Below are 27,254 nucleotides of genomic sequence, written 5' to 3' on the forward strand. Positions count from 1 at the left end.
TAGGGCAGGGAAAGTGGCGTTATAGAATGGCCTTCTTCCGTGCTGTAACCATTTGGCCCGTCGAGCCCGAGTTGATGTAGAAGTTCAGCCATGATCTTATTGAATGGCAGAGCAGGCTCGAGGGGTCGTATGACCTGCTCCTATTATGTTCTCAACGCTAAAGAAAAGGGAAATCTAGAAGACTTGAAGCCGTAACAGTCGAACACGGGGTCAAACCAGCAAAAAGTAAATTTAGGACTGGTGTTGTGAAGATCTTCACACACTCACAGTAATCCAAGAGTGGAACGGTGTTCTGGGGAAGGTAGAGGAGGCAAAAATAAATTGGTATCATTTTAAAAAAACAGCTTTATTCTGTAATGGGGTGATGATAGGACCTTTTGATCATGAGCTGATTTGACCATCCCTCCTCTGTATCATGGAGCTGAGAGTCCTGAGAACAAGAGATAAGTTCCAACAACTCTCGCCGTTTCCAGTTTTTCCACTCCCTGTTCCCAGTAATGGGAGGTGGGATTCTCATTTTGGTATATTTTATTCCCACGCAACATTAAAAATAGAGCTTATTGCAACAGAGTTCATGTTCGCTGCTCCCGGGTGCCTGAAAGAAAAGAAAGACTTACATTTATATAGCGCCTTTCATGACCACCGGATGTTTCATAACATAAGAAATAGGAGCAGGCCATTTGGCCCCTCAAGCATAAAATCATGGCTGATCTGATCTTGGCCTCAACTCCACTTCCCCGCCTGCTCCCCATAACCCTTGACTCCCTTATCATTCAAAAATCTGTCTATCTCCACCTTAAATATATTCAATGATTCAGCCTCCACAGTTCTCTGGGGTAGAGAATTCCAAAGATTCACGACCCTCTGAGAAGAAATTCCTCCTCATCTCAGTTTTAAAGGACAATCCCTTATTCTGAAACTATGCCCCCTAGTTCTATGCTGTAAAATCTCAAAGTGCTTTACAGCCAATGAAGTACTTTTGGAGTGTAGTCAATGTTGTAATGTAGGAAATGAGGCAGCCAACTTGCGCACGGCGACTCCCGCGAACAGCAATGTGTAAATGACCAAATAATCTGTTTTCATTATGTTGATTGATGGATAAATATTGGCCAGGACACTGGGGATAACTCCCTTGCTCTCCTTTGAAACAGTGCCATAGGATCTTTTACATTCACCTGAGGGGGTTTAACATAGAAACATAGAAAATAGGTGCAGGAGTAGGCCATTCGGCCCTTCTAGCCTGCACCGCCATTCAATGAGTTCATGGCTGAACATTCAACTTCAGTACCCCATTCCTGCTTTCTCGCCATACCCCTTGATCCCCCTAGTAGTAAGGACCTCATCTAACTCCTTTTTGAATATATTTAGTGAATTGGCCTCAACAACTTTCTGTGGTAGAGAATTCCACAGGTTGACCACTCTCTGGGTGAAGAAGTTCCTCCGCATCTCGGTCCTAAATGGCTTACCCCTTATCCTTAGACTGTGACCTCTGGTTCTGGACTTCCCCAACATTGGGAACATTCTTCCTGCATCTAACCTGTCTAACCCCGTCAGAATTTTAAATGTTTCTATGAGGTCCCCTCTCATTCTTCTGAACTCCAGTGAATACAAGCCCAGTTGATCCAGTCTTTCTTGATAGGTCAGTCCCGCCATCCCGGGAATCAGTCTGGTGAACCTTCGCTGCACTCCCTCAATAGCAAGAATGTCCTTCCTCAGGTTAGGAGACCAAAACTGTACACAATACTCCAGGTGTGGCCTCACCAATGCCCTGTACAACTGTAGCAACACCTCCCTGCCCCTGTACTCAAATCCCCTTGCTATGAAGGCCAACATGCCATTTGCTTTCTTAACCGCCTGCTGTACCTGCATGCCAACCTTCAATGACTGATGTACCATGACACCCAGGTCTCTTTGCACCTCCCCTTTTCCTAATCTGTCACCATTCAGATAATAGTCTGTCTCTCTGTTTTTACCACCAAAGTGGATAACCTCACATTTATCCACATTATACTTCATCTGCCATGCATTTGCCCACTCACCTAACCTATCCAAGTCGCTCTGCAGCCTCACAGCATCCTCCTTGCAGCTCACACTGCCACCCAACTTAGTGTCATCCGCAAATTTGGAGATACTACATTTAACGATGCATCCGAAAGCCTGGTAAATGATTGGTTGGGTTGGTAGCGAGTCAGACAGGCCTCATTCAATCTCTGGGTCATGTTCAATTAGCTGGTCACAGCTAAGGCCCTGCAATAATTGATCCCAGCGCTCCCTCGCTGGAGAGGGGGGGAAATCGAGCATGACTCGCTTCTGATTCCTGCCTAATGGCCCCAAAAGACATGTGGTGATAGGATTGGGCTCTGTTGTGAATTCCCCACCCCTCCCCACCATGGCTAAATTGCTTAGCCAACACATCTAGGTTCTGAATTGCAAAATAGAAATAGTACCACTAACAAAGAGAACAGTGAGCATGGTTGAGCTGTAGAGGTGGAAGGAGGGGTGAAGTTAATATTCAGTTACACTTAATTTGCTTACTGAAAAGTATCTCAACTAGGCTCAGTCCTCACCTTTGGATCAGCAGGTCATGAGTTCATGCCCCACTCCAGCACATAATCTGGATCTTCACTGCAGTACTCAGGGAGTGCTGTACTGTTGGAGGTGCTGTCTTTAGGATGAGACGTGAAACTGTGGCTCCGTCTGCTCTCTCAGGTGAACGTAAAAAGTCCTATGGCCACTATTTTGAAGAAGAGTAAGGTAGTTCTCTGCATCAACATTTGGCTCTCAATCAACATCACGAAAAGAGATTATCTGGTCATTTATCTCATTGCTGTTGGTGGGAGCTTGCTGTGTGTAAAGTACTTAATTGGTTCTAAAGCACTTGGGTCATTCTGAGATTGTCAAAGGCACAAAATAAATGCAAGACTTTCTTGTGCATCGTTGGAGGTGCTATCTGCACATTAAATGTTCCACCAAGGCCTGAAGGGTTCAGGTGAACATTCAAGGTTTAAGCAGCAATATTTGAAGAGTTCTCCTGATAGTTATGGCCAAGAGTCCTTAATCCATAACCCTGAAGATGAACCAATTGGTCCATCTGTGCACAAAATGGCTGCTGCAATTGCCTGCATGTTGATCACCGCAGCTCTAAGTAATTCATGGTGTGCGGTGCACTTTGAGATGTTGGAAGATATGTGATAAAATGCTACGTAAATGCAGGTTTCTTCTTTCCACCATCCGCAACATTGGTGGAAGGGCCAGACTGCCAGACCTCTGCAGGAGATGGTAAACCTCGCAATATAAGTCACTGCAGCTCAACGCCCTGTATAAATATAAAATGTTTGATTCTCTGAAGGTTCGCACTTCACTTCCCTGCCTGCGAGAACAGGATCAACTTCAGCTGCCTTGTTCTTTGTTAACCATTTCAAGCTTTTCCCGACACTTATTCCACTTAGCTTCACTCAGCACATCCAGTCTCCCATGAACTGTAACCTGTGCCTTTTCTGACCTGAGTCAGCAAAGCCCTGGTTGCTTTCAACCACATATCCGCAGCACAACCAAGACCGCCTATTTCCACCTCCGTTACATTACCCGTCTCCACCCCTGCCTCAGCTCATCCACTGCTGAAACCCTCCTCCATGTCTTTGTTACCTCCAGACTTGACTATTCCAACGCACTCCTGGCCAGCATCCCACATTCTACCCTACGTAAACTAGAGGTGATCCAAAACTCAGCAGCCTGTGTCCTAACTCGCATCAAGTCCCGCTCACCCATCACCCTTGTGCTCGCTGATCTACATTGGCTTCTGGTTAAGCAACGCCTTGATTTCTAAATTCTCATCCTTGTTTTCAAATCCCTCCATGGCCTCGCTCCTCCCTATCTCAGTAATCTCCAGCCTCACAACCCACGAGATCTCTGCGCTCCTCTAATTCTGCCCTCTTGAGCATCTCTGATTATAATCGTTCAACCATTGGTGGCCGTGCCTTGAGCTGCCTAGGCCCTAAGCTCTGGAACTCACTGTCAAAACCTTTTTGCCTCTCTACCATTCTTTCCTCCTTCAAGACGCTCCTTAAAAATCACCTCTTTTGGTCACCTGCCCTAATTTCTCCTTATGTGACTCGATGTCAAAAAATGTTTCTGTCTCATAATCATCCTGTGAAGCGCCCCGGGACTTTTCACTACATTAAAGGTGCTATATAAATACAAGTTGTTGTTGGTCTACCAACCCTACAGACAGTAAATGCCTACTGGAAATAACATAGGAAGCCCATAGCATCTGTCAGTTTGGGCAACAGCATGTGTAACGTCGTGTGATTTACATTGGCTCCCGGTCCCCAAATGGTTTCATTTAAAAATTCTCATCCTTGTTTTCAAATCCTTCCATGGCCTTGCCCATCCATTTTTCTGCAATCTGCACCAGCCCTACAACCCCCCAGGAACTCTGCATTCTGAGGACTCTGGCTTCTTGTCCATCCCCCACTCATTTCACCCCACCATTGGTGGCTGTGCCTTCCGATGCCAAGGCCCCGAGCTCTGGAATTCTCTTCCCCCCCCCCTCCGCCCTTTTTAGACTCTCCTTAAAACCTACCTCTAGCATAAAGCTTTTGGGGCTGCAAATTCACTGTGACACCGCCCCTTACGAGGGTCGGAACAGGGACGGTAAAGGGTTAGGAGCCACGAGGACCGGAATCCGTGCCGCTCGGTAGTTTGTGTCCCAGTACCGGCGACGCAGAGGAGTATCACCCGGGATCATCGAGCCGGTGTGCAACGCCCCCGCTATCGACCCGACCTCAAAATCTGAGCCCGTACCGCCCCGCAGTCACCCCGCCAGAGAACCGGCGGCGGTGAGGGGAAGGAATGACTGAGGTAAGTGTGATTAATATATTTTTTTCCTTAACTTTATTTGGGATGCGTTATATATAGGGAATGGTTTTTGTTTGTTTTTTGTTGCACCTCTCTTAGGGTGCTACGGAACTGTCTATTCAGAATGGATATTCAGTTGCTCACCTGGTCTAGCACCCTAAGATAAACGTGGAACGCTTCCCTTAGCGCTCTGCCACACTGTCAGGCCACAGCTGCTGAATTTTTTGGCTGCTGACGCAAACCATTTCCCGGCGCTAAATTTATCCACCGCCCGACATGACTGGCTCTATAAACCCTCAACCTACTTTTAAATGGGCGGCCCCTTATTCTAAGATCATGTCCTCTAGTTCTAGTCTCCCCTATCACTGGAAACATCCTCTCTGCATCCACCTTGTCAAGCCCCCTCATAATCTTATACGTTTCGATAAGATCACCTCTCATTCTTCTGAATTCCAATGAGTAGAGGCCCAACCTACTCAACCTTTCCTCATAAGTCAACCCCCTCATCTCCGAAATCAACCTAGTGAACCTTCTCTGAACTATCTCCAAAGCAAGTATATCCTTTCGTAAATATGGAAACCAAAACTGCACGCAGTATTCCAGGTGTGGCCTCACCAATACCCTGTACATCTGTAGCAAGACTTCCCTGCTTTTATACTCCATCCCCTTTGCAATAAAGGCCAAGATTCCATTGGCCTTCCTGATCACTTGCTGTCCCTACATACTAACCTTTTGTGTTTTACGCACAAGTACCCCCAGGTCCCGCTGTACTGCAGCAGTCTGCAATCTTTCTCCATTTAAATAATAACTTGCTCTTTGATTTTTTTTCTGCCAAAGTGCATGACTTCACACTTTCTGACATTTTACTCCATCTGCCAAATTTTTTCCCACTCATTTAGCCCGTCTATGTCCTTTTGCAGATTTTTTGTGTCCTCCTCACACATTGCTTTTCTTCCCATCTTTGTATAGTCAGCAAACTTGGCTACGTTACACTCGGTCCCTTCTTCCAAGTCATCAAGTAGCGCCTCGATTTCAAAATTCTCATTCTTGTTTACAAATCACTCCATGGACTCGTCCCTTCCCTATCTCTGTAATCTTTTTCAGCCTCACAACCCCACAAGATATCTGTGCTCCTCAAATTCTGGCTTCTTGAACATCCCTCATTATAACTGCTCAACCATCGGTGGCCGTGCCTTCAGCTGCATGTGCCCTAAGCTCTGGAACTCCCTCCCTAAATCGCTCTGCCTCTCTAACTCTCTTTTCTCCTTTAAGACACTTGTTAGAACCTACCTCTTTAAACAAGCTTTTGATCATCTGCCTTAATTTCTTCTGTGGCTCAGTGTCAAATTTATCTTTGTAACACTTGTTGTGAAGTGCCTTGGGACGTTTTACTATGTTATGTAAATAAAAGTTATTATTATTATTTTACTACATTAAAGGCACTGTATATAAATGGAAGTGCTATTAGACCACTTTGCCCAGTCAGCAGTTTGCATTACCGGACAGAATGCATATTTAAAATTTTTCCAGCTCCTGGTTCATAAGCATTGCCCGCAGTGCTCAAGCCATAATGGGTGTGATACAAGAGGGCACTGACTAGCATCAGCGGGCAGCTCTGGGAGTGCTGGGTGGGAGGCCTGGCTCCTTGAAGGTTTAACAGTATTTTGAGGGGTCGCAGGGTCTGGGAGAAGTGGGACAAAATTTGGAATCACTGAGACAGGAATGCTAAGATCTGGGAGAACTGGGGATTGAATTCTTATTGTTTTGAGAGCATTGTGGGGGGGGGGGGGTGATGCTAGGATTACTGAGTATTAGTAATGCAATCTAACAGGTGTAAGAGTTCTGGGATGTTAAGGTGGGGGGAGGGGGGGTTGGGGTCTGAGAAGGAAGATCCTGGTGTCCATTAGGATTTGGAGGGTTTTTAGAGCACAGGGGATGAAGCTTGCCATTGTTGGGGGAGGGGTTGCTGGCATTATTGGAGGAGCGTAGGGTGTGCAGCTTTGTGGGTGGGTGGGACACAGGAAAATTGGACTTGAACTCTCTTGACCTCTTTCAGAACATAAAAGTGCCCATCTACCATGGGCTCCCATCCATCACCTGACTCATTCGCACCCCTTTTGCAGCCTTGGGTACCACCTCCACGTTGACCCCATCATCAGTGTTGCCTCTCTTTGTATTCCAGCTTTAAAGCATTTGAGTATCGAAATTAATGAATGGAATAATCACAAGCTGCAGATGTGTACTGTCCCCATAGGTGTTCCTGCCATGAGGCAGAAGCACAAAACTGATCCTTTAGTGCACTTGGTGTAATCTTAGCTGACACTCCAGTGCAGTACTGAGGGAGTGCTGCACTGTTGGAGGTGCTGCTTTTCAGATGAAATGTTAAACCGAGGCCTTCTCGGTTACAAATCACACCATGGACCCGCCCTTTCCCAATCAGGTAACGTCTCTTCTGAAAAGCGTCTCTCTCCTATGGCACCATTTTGAAGAAGAGCAGGTGAGTTCTCCTTGGTGTCCTGGGACCAATATTTATCCCTCAATCAAATTCACTAAAATTCATGATCTGGTCATTATCACACTGCAGTTTGTGGGAGCTTGCTGTGCGCAAATTGGCTGCCGCGTTTCTCACATTACAACAGTGATTACACTTCAAAAGTACTTCATTGGCTGTAAAGTGCTTTGGGACATTGGTGGCCGTGAAAGGCGTTATATAAATGCAAGTCTTTATTTCTTTATCACTATTAATGAATTCCTGGGACATTGGAACCGGTTCTGGGGGAGGTGGGACCAGTACAAACTGGAAGGTCTGCACCTGGGCAGGACCGGAACCAATGTCCTAGGGGGAGTGTTTGTTCGTGCTGTTGGGGAGGAATTAAACTAACATGGCAGGGGGATGGGAACCTATGCAGGGAGACAGAGGGAAATAAAATGGAGGCAGAAGCAAAAGTTAGAAACGAGAATAGTGAAAGTGGAGGTCAGAGAAACCCAAGGCAAATAAAAAAAGGGCCACATTACGGCAAAATTCTAAAGGGACAAAGAGTGTTAAAAAGACAAGCCTAAAGGCTCTGTGCCTCAATGCGAGGAGTATTCGGAATAACGCGGACGAATTAACTGCGCAGTCAGCAGTTAATGGATATGATGTAATTGGTATCACAGAGACATGACTCCAGGATGACCATGGCTGCGAACTCAACATCCAGGGATATTCAACATTTAGGAAGGATAGGCAGAGAGGAAAAGGAGGCGGGGTAGTGTTGCTGGTTAAAGAGGAAATTAATGCAATAGTAAGGATGGACATTAGCCTGGATGATGTGGAATCGGTATGGGTGGAGCTGCGGAATACCAAAGGGTAGAAAACGCTAGTGGGAGTTGTGTACAGACCACCAAACAATAGTAGTGAGGTTGGGGACAGCATCAAACAAGAAATAAGGGATGTGTGCAATAAAGGTACAGCAGTTATCATGGGCGACTTTAATCTACATATTGATTGGGCTAACCAATCTAGTAGCAATGCGGTGGAGGAGGATTTCCTGGAGTATGTAACTAATAGAGTGGACAAGGGAGAACCAGTGGATGTGGTGTATTTGAACTTTCAAAAAGCTTTTGACAAGGTCCCGTACAAGAGATTGGTGTGCAAAATCAAAGCGCATGGTATTGGGGGTAATGTACTGACGTGGATAGAGAACTAGTTGGTAGACAGGAAGCAGAGAGTCGGGATAAACGGGCCCTTTTCAGAATGGCAGGCAGTGACTAGTGGACTGCCGCAGGGCTCAGTGCTGGGACCCCAGCTCTTTACAATATACATTAACGATTTAGATGAAGGAATTGAGTGTAATATCTCCAAGTTTGCAGATGACACTAAACTGGGTGGCGGTGTGAACTGTGAGGAGGACGCTAAGAGGCTGCAGGGTGACTTGGACAGGTTAGGTGAGTGGGCAAATGCATGGCAGATGCAGTATAATGTGGATAAATGTGAGGTTATCCATTTTGGGGGTAAAAACACAAAGGCAGAATATTATCTGAATGGCGGCAGATTAGGAAAAGGGGAGGTGTAACGAGACCTGGGTGTCATGGTTCATCAGTCATTGAAAGTTGGCATGCAGGTACAGCAGGTGGTGAAGAAGGCAAATGGTATGTTGGCCTTCATAGCTAGGGGATTTGAGTATAGGAGCAGGGAGGTCTTACTGCAGTTGTACAGGGCCTTAGTGAGGTCTCACCTGGAATATTGTGTTCAGTTTTGGTCTGCTAATCTGAGGAAGGGCGTTCTTGCTATTGAGGGAGTGCAGTGAAGGTTCACCAGACTGATTCCAGGGATGGCAGGACTGACATATGAGGAAAGACTGGATCAACTGGGCCTTTATTCACTGGAGTTTAGAAGGATGAGAGGGGATCTCATAGAAACATAAAAGATTCTGACGGGACTGGACGGGTTAAATGCAGGAAGAATGTTCCCGCTGTTGGGGAAGTCCAGAACCAGGGCACATAGTCTTAGGATAAGGGGTAGGCCATTTAGAACTGAGATGAGGAGAAACTTCTTCACTCAGAGAGTTGTTAACCTGTGGAATTCCCTGCCGCAGAGAGTTGTTGATGCCAGATCATTCGATATATTTAAGAGGGAGTTAGATATGGCCCTTAAGGCTAAGGGGATCAAGGGGTATGGAGAGAAAGCAGGAAAGGGGTACTGAGGGAATGATTAACCATGATCTTATTGAATGGCGGTGCCGGCTCGAAGGGCCAAATGGCCTACTCCTGCACCTATTTTCTATGTTTCTATGTTTCCAGCCTTATATGGTCTTCAATATACACACATTTCCATAAACAAAATATACCTCATAAATCATTCAACACTTCCTCCATTATACTGTTTGCAAGATTTCAGATAAAAAGAAAACCTTAAGCGGAAGCCTCAATAATGGTTCAGAAGAGAATGAATTTTAACTGAATATATACCACAATCAAGACATGAGGTGACTTTATAAAAAAAGATAATTTTTTTTTAACCAACCATCAACAAGAAAAAAACAAATGCTGTCTGTTTGAGCAGTTGGTAATGGAGAGCATCGTTTGTTAAATCGCTTGGCAAGAATAAAACTGAGAATTCAATCTTCAGCTTCTTTCTCGTCTCCTGGGAATAGGCGAAGAAACTCTCAAATCCTGGGGGCGGTTGAGTGGGACACACAGACCTTCACCAGCTGTTGTTGCACAGGTTGCATGCACTGGGGAAGTTTGCAAAATGCACAAGCCCAGAATTCACCAACGTAGTTGCTGCCCTCCAATTATTCTTCAGCTTATCACATATCCAATTGAAACCCAGGTTTTGGAGACAGATAGTGGCCTTGAAGTAAACACTCATTAAACATATGTAAGTTAAATCGTGTAATTGTGAGATACCTACTGTTCATTTTCTATACTGTTAGCAAGTCTGCTTACCATTCAGCCCCATCTTCACTGACCAACATTGGCTCCTGGTTTCCCCCACCCCTCCCTCCAATGCCGCCATTAATTCTCTCCATTGCTTCAGTTCCCACCTTGGTACCCTGCTCAAGCCCTACAATTCTACACCCTCCTCCCGCCCCCCCCCCCCCCGCCCCCCCAACACTCTTAGGGTAGAGTTTCCATCATGTGTTTATCTAGATTCCCCTTAAATGCATCAATGTATGCGCCTCACCACTCCTTGTGGTAGCGAGTTCCATATTCTCACCCCTCTCTGGGTAAAGGAGTTTTTCCTGAATTTCCTGTTGGATTTATTAGTGACTATCTTATATTTATGGCCCTAATTCTGCTCATCTCCCCTCTACTCCTTCTCGCAACTATTTTAAATCTATGCCCCCAGGTTATTGACCCCTCTTCTAAGGGAAATAGATCCTTCCCATTCACTCTATCTAGGACCCTCATAATTTTATACACCTCAATTAAAGCTCTCCTCAGCCTCCTCTGTTCCAAAGAAAACAACCCCAGCCTATCCAAACTTTCCTCATAACTAAAATCTTCCAGTTCTGGCAACATCCTCGTAAGTCTCTGTACCCTCTCCAGTGCAATCACATCTTTCCTGTAATGTGGTGAATAGGACTGTAGGCAGTACTCAAGCTGTGGCCTAACTAGTGTTCTATACAGTTCTAGCATACCTTTCCTGTTCTTATATTCTATGCCTCGCCTAATAAAGGAAAGCATACTGTATGCTTTTTTAACTATATTATCAAAATATCCTGGTACCTTTAAGGATCTGTGGACATATACTCCAAGGTCCCTCTGTTCCTCTACACCTTTCAATATCCTTCCATTTATTGTGTATTCCATTGTCTTGTTGCCCCTCCCCAAATGCATTACCTCACACTTCTCTGGATTGCATTCCATCTTCTATTTTTCTGCCCAACTGACCAGTTCATCGATATCTTCCTGCAGTCTAAAGCTTTCCTCCTCACTGTCAACCAGACGGCCAATTTCTGTATCATCTGCAAACTTCTTTATCATGCCACCTACATTTAAGTCTAAATCATTAATATAGACTACAAAATGCAAGGGACCCAGTACTGAGCCCTGCGGAACCCCACTGGAAACATCCTTCCAGTCGCAAAAACACCCGTCGACCATTACCCTTTGCTTCCTGCCACTGAGCTAATTTTGGAGCCAATTTTCCACTCTCCCTTGGATCCCATGGGATTTTACTTTTTTAATCAGCCTGCCATGTGGGCCCTTGTCAAAAGCCTTGGTACAATCAATGTAGACTACATCAAACGCACTGCCCTCATCGACCCTCCTTGTCACCTCCGTAAAAAATTCAATCAAGTTAGTCAGATACGACCCTCCCTTAACAAATCCATGCTGACTATCCTTGATTAATTTGTGCCTTTCTAAATTAAGGTTTATACTGTCCCACCACTGAGCTTAAACTAACTGGCCTAAATGCTGCTATAAAAGCCTTATACTCATTGAGTGGCTAAGCTACACAGATCAAAATTGTCCCAGCTTCAATCCTTGATTTACATTATCTCAGCTAGGACAGCAGCTGGGATTTGGGACCAATGTTCCCTTTAAGCTGCGCAGACGCGACGCGTTCTGAGGGTTCTGAGCAGCCGGTGAGCCGGCTTTTAAATTAAAAAAAACGCGCATGCACAGACTTTTCAATGGGCCACACAGCCCAAAAATAATTACAACGAATATTATTTGGCTCCTGCGTTGAGGGAGAAAATTCTGTTTCCTGATTGTTATGCTGGGACCCCGAGTTGTAATTGTCCTTATGCGACCATTGGTTGAGATCAGTATTGCTCTGTGAGCAAATCGTAGAATAATGCAGCCAGGAGGAGGTCGTTCTGCCCATCGAGTCTGTGCCGGCTCTTTCGAAGAGCAATCCAGTCAGTCCCATCATCATCATCATAGGCAGTCCCTCGAAATGCTTCCATGCCAAAAAAGGATGAGTTCACAGGTGTTTCGAATGAAGAACCCGAACTACATCCTCAAGGGTGGAAGATATCTGTGCGTGGATTTATTTAACGTGTGGTGGCCGTTACACACCAGCCACCACACGGACTTGACAGAGCTAGGTCTTGGTTCAGGAGCAAGGATTACCCAAGATAACTGGAGACCTGCTCTGCTGCACGGATCAAAGTATGGGCTGGCCCGTGCTGCCCCTGGGCCCCTAGGTCCGAACTCACGCCTCCCCTGGGCCCCGATCACATCTCTCCACAGTCTCTCGCCGCTCCTTCGCCCCGACCTCGCCGCTCCTCGGTAGCGGGTGTCGATCTCCCTCAGCAGGGATACGGTGTGCTGCAGCTCGAGGGGCAGCGTCTCCACGCTCTCCAGATAATCCTCCACATAGCCCGACATTTGCGCCTTGGGGCACTGACCGAGCATGGTGGAAGCGGCGAGCAGTCCGGCAACCCCAGTCTCCTCTCACTCTCAGCCCCGGCTCAGCGGCCTCCAAACAAAACTAACCGCCGAGCTCCGTGCCGGTCAGTCCCACTCTTTCGCCCTTTCCCCATATCTCTGCAATGTTTTCTCTTTTAAGTATTTATCCAATTCCCTTTTGAAGGCTACTATCAAATCTGTTCACACCACCCTATCAGGCAGCGCGTTTCAAATCCTAACCACTCATTGTGGAAAAATGTTTTTCCTCGTGTCGCCGCTGGTTCTTTTGCCAATCACCTTAAATCTGTGCCCTCTGGTTATCGACCCTTCCGTCTTTGGAAACCGTTTCCCTTTATTTATTCTATCTAAATCCTTCATGATCTGTTAACATTTACTCTTTAGACTCATTGATGAAGGGGAGGCCATTGAAGCGGAGGCAATTAATGTTTAAGAACATAAGATATAGCAGCAGGAGAAGGCCATTTGGCCCCTCGAGCCTGCTCCGCCATTCAATAAGATCATGGCTGATCTGATCATGGACTCAGTTCCACTTCTCTGCCCACTCCCCATAATCCTTTACTCCCTTATTGTTCAAAAATCTGTCTATCTCCGCCTTAAATATATCCAATGACCAGCCTCCACAGTTCTCTGGTGCAGAGAATTCCATAAATTTACAACCCTCTGAGAGAAGAAATTTCTCCTCATCTCAGTTTTAAAATGGGCGGCCCCTTATTCTAAGACTATGTCCCCAAGTTTTAGTTTCCCCTATGAGTGGAAATATCCTCTCTGCATCCACCTTGTCGCGCCTCCTCAGTATCTTATAAGTTTCAATAAGATCATCTAGAAATATAGAAAATAGGTGCAGGAGTAGGCCATTTGGCCCTTCAAGCCTGCACCACCATTCAACATGATCATGGCTGATCATGCAACTTCAGTACCCCATTCCTGCTTTCTCGCCATATCCCTTGATCTCTTTAGCCACATCTAACGCCCTTTTGAATATATCTAACGAACTGGCCTCAACAACTTTCTGTGGTAGAGAATTACACAGGTTCACAATTCTCTGAGTGAAGAAATTTCTCCTCATCTTGGTCCTAAATAGCTTACCCCTTATCCTTAGACTGTGACCCCTGGTTCTGGATTTCCCCAACTTTGGGAACATTCTTCCTGCATCTGACCTGTCCAATCCCGTCAGAATTTTATATGTTTCTATGAGATCCCCTCTCATTCTTCTAAATTCCAGTGAATATAAGCCTAGTTGACCCAGTATTTCTTCAGTATTTGTCAGTCCTGCCATCCCGGGAATCAGTCTGGTGAACCTTTGCTATACTCCTTCAATAGCAAGAATAGCAAGAATTCTTCTGAATTCCAATGTATATAGGCCCAACTTACTCAACCTATCCTCATAAGTCAACCCCCTCATCTCCAGAATCGACCTAGAGAACCTTCTCTGAACAGCCTCCAATGCAAATATATCCTTCCTTAAATATGGAGACCAAAACTGTACGCAGTACTTCAGGTGTGGCCACACCAATACCATTGTAGCAGCACTTCTCTGCTTTTATACTCTATCCACCTGCAGTAAAGGCCAACATTCCATTGGCCTTCCTGATTGTTTGCTGTACCTGTATACTAACATAGAAACATAGAAAATAGGTGCAGAAGTAGGCCATTTGGCCCTTCGAGCCTGCACCACCATTCAGTAAGATCATGGCTGATCATTCCCTCAGTTCCCTTTCCTGCTTTCTCTCCATACCCCTTGATCTCGTTAGCCATACGGGCCATATCTAACTCCCTCTTGAATATATCCAATGAACTGGCATCAACAACTCTCTGCGGCAGGTATTCCACAGGTTAACAACTCTCTGAGTGAAGAAGTTTCTCCCCATCACAGTCCTAAATGGCCGACCCCTTATCTTAGGACTGGTTCCTGGTTCTGGACTTCCCCAACATCGGGAACATTCTCACCGCATCTAACCTGTCCAGTCCCGTCAGAATCTTATACGTTTCTATGAGATCCACTCTCATCCTTCTAAACTCCAGTGAATAAAGGCGCCCAGTTGATCCAGTCTCTCCTCATATGTCAGTCCAGCCATCCCTGGAATCAGTCTGGTGAACCTTTGCTGCACTCCCTCAATAGCAAGAACGTCCTTCCTCAGATTAGGAGACCAAAACTGAAGACAATATTCAAGGTGAGGCCTCACCAAGGCCCTGTACAACTGCAATAAGACTTCCCTGCTCCTATACTCAAATTCCCCAGTTATGAAGGCCAACATACCATTTGCCTTCTTCACCACCTGCATGCCAACTTTCAATGACTGATGAACCATGACACCCAGGTCTCGTTGCACCTCCCCTTTTCTTAATCTGCCGCCATTCAGATAATATTCTGCCTTCGTGTTTTTGCCCCCAAAATGGATAACCTCACATTTATCCACATTATACTGCATCTGCCATGCATTTGCCCACTCACCTAACCTGTCCAAGTCACCCTGCAGCCTCTTAGCATCTTCCTCACAGCTCACACCGCCACCCAGTTTAGTGACATCTGCAAACTTGGAGATATTACACTCAATTCCTTCATCAAAATCGTTAATGTATATTGTAAAGAGCTGGGGTCCCAGCACTGAGCCCTGCGGTACTCCACTAGTCACTGCCTGCCATTCTGAAAAGGACCCGTTTATCCCAACTCTCTGCTTCCTGTCTGCCAGTTCTCTATCCACATCAGTACATTACCCCCAATACCATGCGCTTTGATTTTGCACACCAATCTCTTGTGCGGGACCTTGTCAATAGACTTTTGAAAGTTCAAATACACCACATCCACTGGTTCTCCCTTGTCCACTCTGCTAGTTACATCCTCAAAAAATTCCAGAAGATTCGTCAAGCATGATTTCCCTTTCATAAATCCATGCTGACTTGGACCGATCCTGTCACTGCTTTCCAAATGCGCTGCTATTTCATCCTTAATGATTGATTCCAACATTTTCCCCACTACTGATGTCAGGCTAACCGGTCTATAATTACCCTTCTTTTTTACAAAGTGGTGTTACATTAACTACCCTCCAGTCCATAGGAACTAATCCAGAGTCGACAGACTGTTGGAAAATGATCACCAATGCACCCACTATTTCTAGGGCCACTTCCTTAATTACTCTGGGTTGCAGACTATCAGGCCCCGGGGATTTATCGGCCTTCAATCCCATCAATTTCCCTAACACAATTTCCCGCTTTATAAGGATACCTTCAGTTCCTCCTTCTCACTAGACCCACTGTTCCCTAGTACATTCGGAAGGTTATTTGTGTTTCCCCATTATAAATTCACCTGAATCTGACTGCAAGGGACCTATATTTGTCTTCACTAATCTTTTTCTCTTCACATATTTCTAGAAGCTTTTGCAGTCAGTTTTTATGTTCCCTGCAAGCCTCCTCTCGTACTCTATTTTCTCCCTCTTAATTAAACCCTTTGTCCTCCTCTGTTGAATTCTAAATTTCTCCCAGTTTTCAGGTTTGCTGCTTTTTCTGGCCAATTTATGTGCCTCTTCCTTGGATTTACCGCTATCCTTAATTTCCCTTGTTAGCCACGGTTGAGCCACCTTCCCAGTTTTCTTTTTACTCCAGACAGGGATGTACAATTGTTGAAGTTCATCCATGTGATCTTTAAGTGTTTGCCATTGCCTATCCACCGTCAACCCTTTAAGTATCCTTTGCCAGTCTATTCTAGCCAATTCACGCCTCATACCATCAAAGTTACCTTTCCTTAAGTTCAGGAGCCCAGTTTCCGAATTAACTGTGTCACTCTCCAGCCTAATAAAGAATTCTACCATATTATGGTCACTCTTTCCCAAGGGGCCTCGCACAACAAGATTGCTAATTAGTCCCTTCTCATTCCATATCACCCAGTCTAGGATGGCCAGCTCTCTAGTTGGTTCCTCGACATATTGGTCTAGAAAACCATCCCTAATACACTCCAGGAAATCCTCCTCCACCGCATTGCTACCAGTTTGGTTAGCCCAATCAATATGTAGATTAAAGTCGCCCATGATAACTGCTGTACCTTTATTGCACACATCCCTTATTTCTTGTTTGATGCTGTCCCCAACCTCACTACTACTGTTTGGTGGTCTGTACACAACTCCCACTAGTGTTTTCTGCCCTTTGGTATTCCGCAGCTCCACCCATACCGATTCCACATCATCCAAGCTAATGTCCCTCCTTACTATTGCATTAATTTCCTCTTTAACCAGCAATGCCAACCCTCCTCCTTTTCCTCTCTGTCTATCCTTCTTAAATGTTGAATACCCTGGATGTTGAGTTCCCAGCCTTGGTCACCCTGGAGTCATGTCTCCGTGATACCAATTACATCATATCCGTTAACTGCTGTCTGCGCAGTTAATTCGTCCACGTTTTTCCGAATACTCCTCGCATTGAGGCACAGAGCCTTCAGGCTTGTCTTTTTAACACACTTTGCCCCTTTAGAATTTTGCTGTAATGTGGCCCTTTTTGTTTTTTGTCTTGGGTTTCTCTGCCCTCCACTTTTACTATTCTCCTTTCTATCTTTTGCTTCTGCCTCCATTTTATTTCCCTCTGTCTCCCTGCATAGGTTCCAATCCCCCTGCCATGTTAGCTTAACTCCTCTCCAACAGCACTAGCAAACACTCCCCCTAGGACATTGGTTCCGGTCCTGCCCAGGTGCAGACTGTCCGGTTTGTACTGGTCCCACCTCCCCCAGAACCGGTTCCAATGTCCCAGGAATTTGAATCCCTCCCTCTTGCACCACTCCTCAAGCCACGTATTCATCTGAGCTATCCTGCGATTCCTACTCTGACTAGCACGTGGCATTGGTAGCAATCCTGAGATTACTACTTTTGAGGTCGTACTTTTTAATTTAGCTCCGAGCTCCCTAAATTCGTCTCGTAGGACCTCATCCCATTTTTTACCTATATCGTTGGTACCTATATGCACCACGACAACTGGCTGTTCACCCTCCCTTTTCAGATTGTCCTGCACCCGCTCCGAGACATCCTTTGACCCTTGCACCAGGGAGGTAACATACCATCCCGGTGTCTCGGTTGCGGCCGCAGAAACGCCTATCTGTTCCCCTTACAATCGAATCCCCTATCACTATAGCTCTCCCACTCTTTTTCCTGCCCTCCTGTGCAGCAGAGCCACCCACGGTGACATGCACTTGGCTGCTGCTGCCCTCCCCTGATGAGACATACCCTCAACAGTACCCAAAGCGGTGTATCTGTTTTGCAGGGGGATGACCGCAGGGACCCATGCACTACCTTCCTTCCACTGCTCTTCCAGTTGGTCACCCATCCCCTATCTGGCTGTGTACCCTTTACCTGCGGTAAGACCAACTCGCTAAACGTGCTATTCACTTCATTCTCAGCATCGTGGATGCTCCAGAGTGAATCCACCCGCAGCTCCAGTGCCGCAATGCGGTCCATCAGGAGCTGGAGATGGATACACTTCCCGCACACGTAGTCGTCAGGGACACCAGAAGCGTCCCTGACTTCCCACATAGTACAGGAGGAGCATAACACGTGTCCGAGCTGTCCTGCCATGACTTAACCCTTAGATAAACTTAATATGGCAACAACAATGCTAAAGGTTACTTACTGATAAAGAAAAGAAAAAGAAAAGCTACTTAGCAATCACCAGCCAATCACTTACCCCCTTGGCTGTGACATCACGTTTCGATTGTTTTTCTACTTCCTTTTTGCCTCCCTGCTGAAGCTGCAAAAGCCACGCCTCTCCGACCCCGGACTTTTATAGGCCACCTCCTCGACATCCTCGCTCGAAGTCCCGCTGCCTCTCCGACCTCGGACTTTTATAGGCCACCTCCTCGACTTCCCTGTTCAAGCACAAGGACCCCAGGTCCCTCTGTACGGCAGCACTTGCAATTTTTCTCCATTTAAATAATAATTTGCTTTTCTATTATTTCTGCCAAAGTGGATAACCTCACATTTTCCAACATTATACTCCATCTGCCAAATTATGGAGGTGGAAGGAGGCGGTCTTTGCAATGGAGAGGATTATGGAGTGAGAAACTCAGCTCGGAATCAAACAGAATGCTAAAGTTAGCCTGAGATATTGGTCAGTGAGGGGAATGGGGTTGGAGCCGATAGTATGATACGGAATTTGTGGCAGGCGGCTTTGGTCTTCCCAATGTTTGTTCTGGAGGATGTTACATCCACGACTGGATATTGGACAAGCAGTCTGATAGCAGAGACAGTGGAGGGGATGAGAGAGCTGGTGGATCGGTGGAGATCGGTGCGATCAGCAGACATGTGGAAGCTGACCCCATGACTGCGGATAATGCCACCAAGGGGCAATATGTAGATAAGGAAGAGTAGGAGGGCAAGAATAGATTCTTGAAGAACTTCCAAGGTGATGCTGCAAGGGTCGAGATGCTCTGGAACATCGGAAGATAGGACCAGGAATAGGCCACTCAATTAAATCATGGCTGATCTTCACCTCAGCTCCATTCACCCGCCTTTGCTCCATATCCCTTGATATCCATTAGAAAAATACCACCAACGATGTCTCCGCAAGATCCTGCAAATCCCCTGGGAGGACAGATGCACCAACATTAGCGTCCTTGATCAGACCGACATCCCCAGCATCGAAGCACTGACCACACTCGACCAGCTCCGTTGGGCGGGCCGCATTGTCCACATGCCCGACACAAGACTCCCAAAGCAAGTGCTCTCCTTGGAACTCACGGCAAGCAAGCCCCAGGTGGGCAGAGGAAACGTTTCATGTTCACCCTCAAATCCTCCTTGATAAAATGCAACATCCCCACCGACACCTGGGAGTCCTTGGCCAAAGACTGCCCAAAGTGGAGGAAGATCATCCGGGAGGGCGCTGAGCACCTCGAGTCTCGCCACCGAGAGCATGCAGAAACCAAACGCAGGCAGCGGAAGGAGCGTGTGGCAAACCAGTCCCACCCTCCCCTTCCTTCAATGACTGTCTGTCCCACCTGTGACAGAGACTGTAATTCCCATATTGGACTGTACAGTCACCTAAGAACTCACTTTTAGAGTGGAAGCAAGTCTTCCTCGATTTCGAGCGACTGCCTATGATGATGATGATGACCCAACAAAAATCTATAGATCTCAGTCTTGAAAGCTTACTTGTGACCCCCGCCCCCCTCAACATTCACAGCCTTTTGCAGGAAAGTTCCAGGTTTCCACTATCCTTTGTGAAAAAGTGCCTTCTGATTTCACTCCGAGATAGTTTTGCTCTTTCTACCCTATCGAATCCCTTTATTATTTTTAAATCCTCGATTAGATCCTCCCTCAATCTCCTAAATTCAAAGGATTAAAGTCAAGTTTATGCCTCACGCCCTTGTTTGTGTACTCCAGGCCCCCTTGATGTAGTGGCCAATGCTCCTGATCTTTGAGCACCCGGTGCGGAGGGGAGCGGGCAGGTCAGAGGGCCTCCTCGTAGGACTGCTCCTGGGCCTGGCAAAGTTGGCCATTAACCGGTCCAGGCAGCGGGTGATCAAGAGGGTCATTCAACCCAACTGCCTGCCTCTCTTCCTCAGCTACATTCGCGTTAGGGTATCCCTGGAGATGGATCACGCGCTGCTCACGTATGTGCTCAATGCCTTCTGTGACCGGTGGGCACCGGAAGGACTGGCTTGGATCATCACAAATGGGAACAAAATTTTAATTTGATTTATTAAGGTTCCTTTAAATGTTTCTTGTTAATGTACAGGTTAATTGATTGTTGACTTGATTGGCAATTGCCAGTGTTTAAAATCATCATCATCATAGGTGGTCCCTCAAACGAGGATGACTTGTTTCCACACGAGTTCACAGATGTTTCAACGAAAGACCCGATATTCTAGTCCTGAACTCCAATTGAAGGGGCATGGGTTTTTTTTAACGTTTGGTGACCGTTGCACATCAGCCACCACACGGGCTTGACACAGCTAGGCCTTTATCCAGTGGCAAGGGTTAACCAGGATGACTGGAGACCTGCTCTGCTGCACAGACCCAGTGCGCACACATATCGCAGAGTGGGCTGGCCCGTGCTGCCCCCTGGGCCCTGTACCCTCATTTGCTGCATCTCTGTGATGATCTCTCGCCATTCCTCCGCCACAAACATTCGCCGCTCCTCCACCACAGTCGCTCCCTTGTATATTGCCAGTGTTTAAAAAGAGTTGTAACGGCCAACGTGCATTTAGCCATTCATATTTTTAATTATTCATTACATCTGTGCACTAGCTTTTAGTGATTTGTGTACAAGGATGCCTAAATCCCTGTGCTCCTCCACAGCTCCTAGTACAGGTATCTCAACGTAAAGGAAATATTCTGATTTTTTTTCTTGGATCCGAAGTGGAGGATCTCACTCCATTAAACTCCATCTGCCATAGCTTTGTCCGCTCACTTAGTTTATGTCCCTTTAAAACATCCTGCTTCTATCTACGCAACTTACTGCAAACTTGGATTCACAACTCTCTATTCTGTCATACAACTCATCAATAATTATACTGAAAATCTGAGGTCCCTGTACAGATCCCTGGGGAACACCACTTGTCATATCACACCAATCAAAGAACATTCTCCCTGTCTCGCACATCCCAACATGTCACACGGTTAATTCCAATTCCGTGTACTTTTGTTTTTGCAAATAACCTCTTGTGTGGAACCTTATCAAATGCCTTCTGGAAATCCATATACACAACATTATAGACACTCCTCGAAAGAATTAACTAGGTTAGTCAGACATGACCAACCCTTCACAAGTCCATGCTGACACTCTTTGATCAGCTCCTATTGTCTAAGTGCTCAGTCACTCTCTCTCTGATGATAGGTTCGAGTAACTTCCCCAGAACTGATGTGAAACCACAGGGTCTGCAGTTACCTGGTTTCTCTCTCTAATGTTACCAAACAAATGACTACCTAGATTGGTGATGTTTTTTCCGTTTATGGGATGTGGGCGTCGCTGGCAAGGCCCAGCATTTATTGCCCATCCCTAATTGCCCTTGAGAACGTGATGATGAGTCGCCTTCTTGCCCCGCTGCAGTCCATGTGGGGAAGGTGCTCCCACAGTGCTGTTAGGGAGGGAGTTCCAGGATTTTGACCCAGTGACGATGAAGGAACGGTGATATATTTCTAGGTCAGGCAGGCATGTGACTTGAAAGGGAACCTGCAGGTGTTCCAATGCCCTTGCTGCCCTTGTCCTTCTACATGGTAGCAATTGCAGGTTTGAGAGGCGCTGCCGAAGAAGCCTCGGTGAGTTGCTGCAGTGATGTAGATGGTACACAATGCAGCCACGGTGCACCGGTGGTGGGTGGGGTGCCAATCAAGTGGACTTCTTTGTCCTGGATGATGTCCAAGGTTTTATGAATATAGAAGCCAAGGTTCAACAAATATCAAGTGATGCTGACTGATGCTGGGGTACAGTTCCAGGGGTGTTAGCCACTCTCGGATACCTTTCCCATGTGGCAGTTAATCATGTTTGAGCTCAGACAGTGAGGACAACGGTCTATTTGACCATGGCAGGGGAGGTGGGCAGTCACAGCTGAAACCGATCCTGTTCTCGTGTGTTTCCCACACACCCACTTTCCAGAAGAGATCGCTGAAATGGGAACTGTGCCTGTGATTTTTTTCCCTTCCCCCTTTCTAACTTAGGGGCACTTGTCTCATCCCCATCACACACCTTAACTGAGAGCAGCGAACTCAGCACCGAACAGGGAGCAAATGTGGGAACCTCTGGGTCAATGAGTCCCTTCCGACTGGGCTGTGTACGTAACAGCAACAACTTGTATTTATATAGCGCCTTTAATGTAGTGAAACGTCCCAAGGTGCTTCAAAAGACTGCTTTAAGACAAAAAATTGACACCGAGCCACATAGGAAATTACAGCAGGTGACCAAAAGCTTGGTCAAAGAGGTAGGTTTTAAGGAGCGCCTTAAAGGAGGAAAGAGAGGTAGAGAGGCGGAGAGGTTTAGGAAGGGAATTCCAGAGCTTGGGGCCCAGGTAGCTGAAGGCACGGCTACCGATGGTAGAGTGATTATAATCAGGGATGCTCAAGAAGGTAGAATTCAAGAAGCACAGATATCTCGGGGGCTTGTGGGGCTGAAGAAGATTACAGAGATAGGTAGGGCGAGGCAGAACATAAGAACATAAGAAATAGGTGCAGGAGTCAGCCATTTAGCCCTTCGAGCCTGCTCCGCCATTCAATAAGACCACGGCTGATCTTCTAACTCAACAACTTCCCACACTATCCCCATATCCCTTGATTCCCTTAATATCGAAAAATCTATTGATCTCTGTCTTGAATATACTCAATGACTGAGCCTCCACAGGCCTCTGGGGCAGAGAATTCCAAAGATTCGCAACCCTCTGAGTGAAGAAATGTCTCCTCATCTCAGTCTTAAATGGCCGACCCCTTATTCTGAGATTGTGACCCCTGGTTCTAGACTCCCCAGCCAGGGGAACCATCCTCCCTGCATCTACCCTGCCAAGCCCCTTAAGAATTTTATATGTTTCAATGAGATCACCTCTCATTCTTCTAAGCTCTAGGGAATTGAGGCCTAGCCTCCTCAATCTCTTCTCATAGGACAAGCCCCCCATTCCAGGAATCAGTTTGGTAAACCTTCGTTGCACTCTCTCTAAAGAGAGTATATCCGTCGTTAGGTAAAGAGACCCAAATTGTACACAATACTCCAGATGTGGTCTCAGCACTGCCCAATAGCAAAGCCTGATCCTGCCTTAAATTAGCATCCGCATATGTGCACTTTCCAGTCTGAGCCACTGGATACTTTTCAGCCGTGGGAAGCCTGACTGATTACAGGACATGGAGTGATTTGAAAACAAGGATGAGAATTTTGAAATCGAGGTGTTGCTAATATAGATCAGCGAGCACAGTGGGGCTGGTGGGTGAGCGGGACTTGGTGCGAGTTAGGACACAGGCAGCCGAGTTTTGGATCACCTCAAATCATCAGGGGAACACAAAGCAAGGAAGCAGGTGGCGAGTTGCAGATTTACAGCAATATGATTTTCTGAGAGGAAAGATCCCCTGATGCGATCTATGCACCTGAACATTGGATGTGGTGTGTGTACAGCAACGCAAAACCTACTGTCATTTATACAGAGGTTTGAACATCCCACAAGGCATTTACAGTGGGGGAAAAACAAAACACAGAGAAGGATGTAGGAGGGAAGGTGGCGAGGAGTGTAAAAAGCTAGGAGGTTGTGCTGTGTCTGTGTGGAGCACTGGTTCAGCCCGAGCTGGAGTGTTGTGTCCAATTCTGAGTGCCACACTTTCGGGTGGGTGGGGGGGGCGTGGAGCGGGGGTGGGGGGCGCGGGGGGAACGTGTGGGCTTTGGAGAGGGTACGGAAGAGATTTACTGGAATGGTTCCAGGGATGAGGGCATTGCAGTTACAACAACAACTTCTATTTATATAGTGCCCTTAACGTAGTAAAACGTCCCAAGACGCTTCGCAGCAGTGTTACAAGACAAAACAGATACATTTGACATCGAGCCACATATGAAGAAATTACGGCAGATGACCAAAAGCTTGGTTAAAGAGGTAGGTTTTAAGGACCGTCTTAAAGGAAGTGAGAGAGGAGGAGAGGTTTAGGGAGGGAGTTCCAGAGCTTAGGGCCCAAGCAGCTGAAGGCACGGCCACCGATGCTCAAGAGGGCAGAATTGGAGGTGCACAGACTTCTCAGGGGGGGTTGTGGAGTTGGAGGAGATTACAGAAATAGGGAGAGGCGAGGCCATGGAGGGATTTGTAAAGAAGGATGAGAATTTTGAAATTGAGGCGTTGTTTAACCGGGAGTCAATGTAGGTCAGCGAGCACAGGTTACGTGGAAAGATCAGAGAAACTGGGGTTGTTCTCTTTGGAGCAGAGAAGGCTAAGGGGAGATTTGATAGAGATGCTTAAAGTCATGAAGGAATAAATGAAGAAAAGCTCCAGTGGTTGAAGGGTCGATAACAAGAGGACACAGATTTAAGGTGATTGGCAAAAGAACCAGAGGCGACACGAGGAAACATTTTTTATGCAACGAGTTGTTAGGATTTGGAATGCATTGCCTGATCGGGTGGTAGGAGGCAGATTCAGTGGTGTCCTTCAGAAGGGAATTTTATGGATTGTCATGTATCTGACATTATTATATATAACTGTATCCTAACATGCGATACATGACTGTAATAAGATATGACCTGTAACCACCTGCATACCTTACCACCAGGGGTGCACTTGCAAGAAACAGGTATATAAGGACAGGTCTCAGGCAATTGCAGCATTCCAGAGCTGTGAAATAAAGGTGCAGGTCCAGAGTGACCTTGACTTCACTACATGCCTCGTGTGAATCTGTACTGAGGGGACAGGATTTTAGAGTAGCGACGAGTTACGGGATTACAGAATCCACAGAATGGTGAACAACGGATCAGATGAAAAGTACAATGCGGGAGACAATTGGGAGGACTTTATAGAAAGGCTCCAGCAAAGCTTTGTAACCAAAGACTGGTTAGGCGACAATAAGGCAGACAAGAGAAGAGCCCATCTCTTGACCAGCTGTGGCTCGAAAACATACGCTTTAATGTAGGATCTGTTGGCACCCGAGAAACCAGCAAGCAAGTCGTTTGAAGAATTGAGCACACTGGTAAGAGACCACGGGAAGCCAGCGAGCAGCCTACACATGGCCAGACACAGGTTCTACAACTACAGACGCTGTGTGGGCCAGAGCATACCCGACTTCGTGGCAGAACTTCGGAGGTTGGCTAGTTTATGTGAGTTCTCCGATGAACTGAGGAGAGAAATGCTGAGAGACTTTTTCATTGAAGGAATAGGCCACGCAGGCATATTCCGAAAGCTTATAGAGACCAAGAACCTGACCTTAGAGACAGCAGCACTGGTTGCACAGACATTCTTGGTAGGGGAAGAAGAAACGAGGTTGATTTACAATTCAGGTACGACAACTAATGAAATACAAGAAGTTCACAGCACTAAACAAGCTGCTACCCTCACACACAGACAAAACCAGGAGAACAGGCTCTCGACAGCAGGCAGAAGCCATCAAGGGCCACAGGAACGGCTGTTCACAACTTATCAACCCACAATGCGAGCAATCAACTACAAACTGAGAGAAGCTCAAGAGAGATCAGCCAGACGCAGCTCATTCTTTGGAAACACTTTGAACAATGGAATAGGTCTGTGCTGGAGGTGTGGGGGTGGGCACTCGTCAAGGGGATGTCAATTTCAGCAGGCTGTTTGCAGAAATTGTGAATATACAGGGCATTTGGCCCACATGTGCAAAAAAACGGCAGCTCGGCTGGTATACGAATCGGATGGGTCAGAAAGCGGACCAGAAGATGCTGGGGACAGTACCCGGGACACTAATGTAAAGCGGGTCAACGTGATCAATGGCCGCTACTCCAACAACAGGACGCCTCCTATAATGATGAGGGTCCTACTCAATGGGATATCTGTCAACATGGAGCTGGACACAGGAGCGAGTCAATCTCTCATGGGCGCTCAACAATTTGAGCAACTGTGGCCGCATAAAAGAGACAGACTAAAACTCACAAGGGTCGACACCAAACTAAGGATCTATACCAAAGAAATGGTACCAGTCCTCGGCAGCGCCATGCTCTCTGTCACACACAAAGGGACAGTGAACCGACTTCCCCTGTGGATTGTCCCCGGAGACCCCCCAGCACTACTGGGGAGAAGCTGGCTGGCAAAACTAAACTGGAAATGGGATGATGTCCATGCCATGTCATTAGAGGAACGGACCTCCTGCTCAACAGTTATAAAGCGATTTGAACATCTCTTTCTGCCAGGTGTGGGCACTTTCAAAGGGGCCAAAGTCAAAATCTACATCACACAGGATGCTAGACCGGTCCATCACAAGGCCAGAGCTGTCCCCTATGTGATGAGGGAAAAGATTGAACACGAACTAGACAGGCTTCTGCGGGAAGGCATTATATCACCTGTGGAATTTAGCGACTGGGCAAGTCCCATCGTCCCAGTCATGAAGCCTGATGGATCCGTACGAATCTGTGGGGACTACAAATCTACCATAAACAAAGTCTCCCTACAAGACCAGTACCCGCTGCCCAGAGCAGAGGTCTTATTTGCCACATTGGCTGGAGGTAAACTTTTCTCAAAATTAGACCTCACATCTGCATATATGACGCAAGAATTGACCGAGGAATCCAAGCTACTCACCACCATCAACACACATCGAGGCCTTTTCATGTACAATCGATGCCCATTCGGCATCAGGTTGGCAGCTGCCATATTCCAGCGCAACATGGAGAGTTTGCTCAAGTCCATCCCGGAGACGGTTGTATTTCAAGACGACATACTGATCACGGGCAGGGAGACCGACTTCCATTTCCGTAATTTGGTGGAAGTACTAAAGCGGTTGGATCGGGTAGGCCTATGAGTCAAGAAATCCAAATGCCTGTTTCTCGCACCCGAGGTTGAACTTTTGGGCAGAAGGATTGCCACTGATGGAATCCGCCCAACAGAGTCCAAAACAGAAGCAATTCGCCTGGCACCCAAGCCCCGGAATGTC

At 46.7% G+C, this 27,254-nt stretch overlaps 1 long non-coding RNA gene across 1 annotated transcript in view; it reads right to left on the minus strand.

The window, feature by feature from the left end:
• Nucleotides 1–330: 330 nt before the first annotated feature.
• LOC139266023 (uncharacterized) overlaps nt 331–27,254 on the minus strand; it is a 42,479-nt gene continuing 15,555 nt past the window's right edge. The window contains exon 2 of the long non-coding RNA XR_011593673.1: nt 331–595. This is a non-coding gene — a long non-coding RNA (uncharacterized lncRNA). The remainder of the gene's footprint in view (nt 596–27,254) is intronic.

This window comes from Pristiophorus japonicus, chromosome 6 (assembly GCF_044704955.1).
Source record: "Pristiophorus japonicus isolate sPriJap1 chromosome 6, sPriJap1.hap1, whole genome shotgun sequence".
Classification (NCBI taxonomy): domain Eukaryota; kingdom Metazoa; phylum Chordata; class Chondrichthyes; family Pristiophoridae; genus Pristiophorus; species Pristiophorus japonicus.